Here is a 5,891-nt window from a genome sequence, read left to right on the forward strand (position 1 = left end):
AACTTTGAGCATGAACATACTTACACATTGGGGTCATATTGAGTTGTAGAATGTGTCTCTCCCCCAGCATCTTTCATTAGAGTGACTTTAAAATTCCACGATATTCTCCAATCAAGATAAAAAGGGGGTTTGTCTTAGAATTTTAGCTATGTCTTTTAAAAAAATTTAAATTAATTTGGAGTCATTTTCGTGCATCCATTAATTCCAGTTTTAAATTTAAATTTTGTCTAACAAAGATTTGTTTGAATTCCAAATTTATGTGGTGTGGTTTACACAATCCAAACGTCCAAGTAAACTTTCAAGGAATTGTATCTATTTATGCATTCAAAAATGCACTTTAAAAAATTAAATGTTACACATGCTATATGAATATATAGAACCAATATAGATCCATTTTGAACATAATAAAATCTCTTGAGATTGATTTTTTTTTTAGTTTTGCACTCTAAAAGAGGTACCATAGGCTATCTTTAGCCTTGTGGATGTTAAAATTTTCAAACTTTCTTTCTCATCTTTCCACAAGTAATTACACTTGTCTTTACACAACTAGTGTTGGTCACATAATAATGAGTGGCCATGTAAATTAACCATACTTAAAATGTCTTTATGTCAAGGATGAACCTTCCTAAACAAAAAAAATACCCAAAAAAGTCTCACGTTGAACACAATTTAAGGTAGGACTTTATCATAATTAGTGAAAGCAAATTTGTGTGGGAGTTATCTTAAGAATCCCCAAAACCAGAATTTAGATACAAACTTGACAAAAAATTTAGATATTTTTTGTTATATTAAAAAAATTCGTTAGTTTATGGTCTAGCTATAAATTGGCTGAAAGAAAACAAAATTAAGCCCATTTAAATTTTCAATTAAACAATTTATATCATTCTACCTAAAAAAATCCATTAAACACCTAAAGAAAATATTTAAAAATACATAATTTAATGTAAATCTTATCATTGAGCGAAGAGGCGCATTCTACAACAGAGTATGACCCCGATGTGTAAGTATGTCCATGCTCAAAATTAAATTTTAGCTAATGTAGGCCAGCATAAAAAAATAAAAAAATAAAAATCTAAATAATGTTCATGTTCGTCTCTCTAATAAATAATAATAATGAAAATAGAAAAAAATAATGTTGGTAAGAAAAAAAATGAAAATAATGATATAGATAAAAAAAACTACAATACAATTATCTCATGTGTTTAGATAAAAAAAATTACAATACAATTATCTCATGCATTATTAGTTCTTTGATCGTATACATTGAATTTGAATGGATCATAAATTAACCTTCAACAAATTTTTTTTACAACACTAAAATTACAAATTAGGTAAAAAAATTACATCTTTACCCTTTACTAAAGCCACTACCATTTCTTAAATCAAAGTAAAAAAGTTAATTCAACACCAAGAATCCAAAATCTTGTCCTAAAATTTTTTAATATTTATTTTAACTAATTATTTGTAAAATGAATTTTAAAAAGGAAAACCATATCATATGGATATATTAAAATCTCTATACACATAAATATTTCCAAGTCCAAGTTGTAATATTTGAAAAAAAAGAAGCATTTGATGTAGTTTTATTATAAATTTTGTTATCATGGCATGTAAAAAGCATTATTAAATCTAATATTAATATTAATATTATTCAACTTAATACTTTCAATTAATACATACATACATACATACATACATACATACATATATATATAAATTAACTCTAGATATATATATGAGAAGGAAGAACAGAGACATAGAGTGATAGAGGTGGAGAGGTAGAGGGGGTGAGAGAAAGGAGGAGGGTGGGAGGGATAGAAAGAGACAAAGAAGGAGAGATGGAGAGAAGGGGGCACAGAAGGAGAGAGAAGGAGAGAGGGACGGTGATAGTGACAGAGTTGGAGGGCAAAGAGAGAGAGAGAGTTCAAGGGGATAGATAGAGGGAGGTGGGAGGGAAAGGGAGAGACAGGAAGGAAGAGAGTGAGGACATGAGAGAGAGAAGGAGAGAGGAAGGGCGAGAGAGCATAAGGTAGGTAGAAATACACATAGAGAGAAAGGTAGAGAGAGTGAGAGGGATTGACAACGAAGATGGAGAGAGAGGGAGAGAAGAGAAAAGGAGGGAAGAAAGATAGATGGGGGGGAAGAGAGAGAGAAAGGGAAGAGAGAGAGTGAGGGAGAGGAAGAGGGAGGAAGAGATAGATACATATTGAGAAAGAGTGTGTATGTTTCTAGGCTGATATAGAAAGACAAAAGAGAGACCAAGGGAGATAGAGATATAGACAAAAGGTGAAGAGAGGGAAGAGAGAGATAGAGAGAGGGAGAGATAGATATATATGGGGAGAGAGATCATGTGTTTTTTGGGGGGGGGTGATATAGAGAGACAAAGAAGGAGAGATGCAGGGATATATAGTTATAGATGGAGGGGGGGAAGAGGGAAGAATATTTCTTGCACTAGATGCATTTGTTTCAGTGTAGATGGTGATTTATAATCTTATTTGATTGATTTCACTAAAGGAGATTAACTAAATTAGAGGGGAGAGGAGGAATGAAGAGAGAGAGAAGGAAAGGAGTGAGAGAATGAAAAGATAGAGAGGGAGAGACAAATATGGAGGGGGAGAGAGGAGGATAGAGAGAGAAAGTGATGGGGGGAGAAAGGGATAGAGAGGAAGGATGAGAGAGAGGATGAGAGAGGGAGGGAGAGAGAGGAGGGGAGAAGGAGTGGAGATATGGAGGCAATATGAAAGACATAGATAGAGATAAGTGGAGAGAGAGAGAGAGAGGGAGTGACAAGGGAGAGATGGAGAGAGTGTGTGTATGTTTAGGGGTGAGATAGAGAGACAAAGAAGGAGAGATGGAGGGAGATATAGATATAGATGGAGGGGGGAGAGGGAAAAATATTTCTTACACTAGATGCATTAATTTTAACATACATGGTGATTTCTAATAATATTTGATTTCTTGCACTAGATGCATTGATTATAGAGTAGTTGTTGACTTTTAATGATATTTGATTACTTTCACTAGATGCATTGGTTTTAGTGTAGAAGTTGATTTCTAATCCCATTTGATTGCTTGCACTAGATGCATTGATTTCAATGTATATGTTTTCTAATTCTATTTGATTTCTTGCAGTAGATGCATTCATTTTAGTGTAGATGATTATTTATAATCATATTTGATTGCTTGCACTAGATGAATTGATTTCTGCGTAAATGTGATTTCTAATTCTATTTGATTGCTTGCATTAGATGCATTGATGTCAGCGTAAATGTTATTTTCTTATCATATTTGATTCTTGCAATAGATGCATTGATGTCAGCGTAGATGTTGATTTCTGGATGTATGATGGTACATTAATTGTAAAGTGATTGGATTAATAGTGTGATTGATTTTAATGCAAGCATAAGAAAATTGTTGACAATGTGCATTGATTTTTGTGTTATAGTAATTGAACTTATTAATATTGGAGAGCAAGAGAGAAAAGATAAGATGTTTACTACAATAGTTCGAGTTAAAGATTTGAATGATTTAAGATTTAAACTGCACTTTTCATATAATCAATATGAAAATATGGAAAAATAATTAAAGTTATTAACAATATCTATCATCTGAAAAGATTGAGTTAACTCAACAAATTTTAAATTAAAACTATTCTTCAAGATATATTTAGTAATACCTGGATGGACAATATTATGAATTAATTAGTTGTCAAAAACCATGATTCCTAAAATTAAATGAAATAGATGTGAAATATCAATCCTCTTGCAAGTTATTGACAATATTGACTTCTTTCTTCATCGCCAACTAATTACTAATAGACAATTACATACACATATAAAATATAATACAAAAACTTTAACATTCACAAACATTACCATCCAAATCCAAACACATAAACACACAAACCACTCAAAGCATCCAAGCATAGACACACACAAACCACTGAAAACATCCAAATAGATACATACAAACCATTCAAGGCAAGAAACATAGACTAAATTAAACATAATTATATGCTCATGTCAGATAAAGAAAACATAACGTAAATTTCAAAGTATGAATTTTATCTCAAACATATACATAATAATGATAATATAAAAATATGACATTGATGTCCTCAGCTGGTACTAGCTTAGATACATATAACTTTGGATCTATCATACGTCGAGAGGGATCAAATCCTTCAAGGTGCAAGCCTATCCTCCAATTCTACACTCCAAAATGAAGGTTTGCACCTTGAAGGATTTGATCCCTCTCGGCTCATGATAGATCCGGAGTTAGATGGATCTAGGCTAGTATTTATTAATATGCTAGCATAAAGAATAGTGTGAACCGCCATGCCGAAAATGGTTTGTTTAAATCAAATTTAATTTAAGGTGTCTTTTTCCGACTAAATCATAGGTATCATGGATTTTGAAGATGAAGCTCCATAACCACATCCTAAAAATGAATATATTTAGTTTTTATTTATGATACATAAAAAGTAATTATATTTCAAAAAAATAATTATAATATTTTTTTTGAATGAAAATATTTAGTTTAAATCAAAGTGATTTATTTAATTGATGTGATAATTTTTTCATCACTTGAATGTTATCATTGTTAAAAGTTTGGTTATTATGCTTTACTTTTATTTAATAATGCGTGAGTAAACATCTTCCTCATTTAAAAAAGACAAAACAAATGTCAAAACAACATTTAGGCAAAACATACAAACAAATGTCAAAACAACATACAGACAAAACATACAAACAAATGTCAAATGGAGATGAAAAGAATTTTTAGTTTAAGTGAAAGTGAGTTATTTAATTGATGTGATAATTTTTCCATCACTTGAATGTTAACATTGTTAAGAATTTGGTTATTAGGCTTTACTTTTATTTAATAATGAGTGAGTAAATATTTTCCCATTTTTTATTTCAAACAATAAGTAAACACTCCTCACTCTTGATCTGAATGAGTTCCTATTAAGTATATGACATGCATTTATAATTTGGAGCATTTACACATTATTGAATTTTTTATTTTACATATACTTATTTTGTATGTGGAATGGAGAAATTTCACATTAACAAAGTATAAATATTAAGGAGAGAAATTATATATATATATATATATATATATATATATATATATATATATATATGGGGTTAAGAGTATATGTTTTTTTGGTAAAATCTTATAGGTTCAAATTCAAAGAGGTTAAAAATATATATACCTTTATAAACTTTAAATGCAAAAATCTCATATATCAATTTAATATCTAATTTAACCACAATATTAAAATTAAATTATTATTATCATTATTATTCTTTTTCAAAAACATTAAAAATAAATAAATAACAAACTTAATTTTAATTTAGATATTAGAAAAGGTTTTGTTATAATATCTGAACCATTACTATGGCTTATCAATAGTACATGCCCAAAAAACCATAACTCATTTCATATGACACTTGTTCATATAATATTTTTTAAAATTAATTAATTTAATTAAAAAGATAAAAAAGATAAAACAAATGTCAAAACAACAGACAGATAAATGTCAAATGGAGATGAAAAAGGTAAACAATGTCTAACGTAACCAATTTAAAAAAAAACACCTTAGTATAAAAATAAATCAGATTCTTTAAAAACAAAAATTAATAACATAACAATAGCCATTAGTTTTGTGGAGTCATGGAAGCCCAACAAATACATCTACATTGATTGTAGTTGCACCAATCTCATGAAATGGGTATAACAAAATCCCCCCCCCCCCCCAAAAAAAAGAGAAAGAATTACACCCCATCCCATGAGATTGCGGTAGCTAATAAAGATTTATATAATTTTAATCACAATGTTTAGAATTTTGAATGGTAAATTGATAAGTGTTATTGAATAATTTTATA

This window comes from Pinus tabuliformis, chromosome 4_1 (genome assembly GCF_031772625.1).
Source record: "Pinus tabuliformis cultivar Carrire ecotype Pingquan chromosome 4_1, CPIR1, whole genome shotgun sequence".
Lineage (NCBI taxonomy): Eukaryota > Viridiplantae > Streptophyta > Pinopsida > Pinales > Pinaceae > Pinus > Pinus tabuliformis.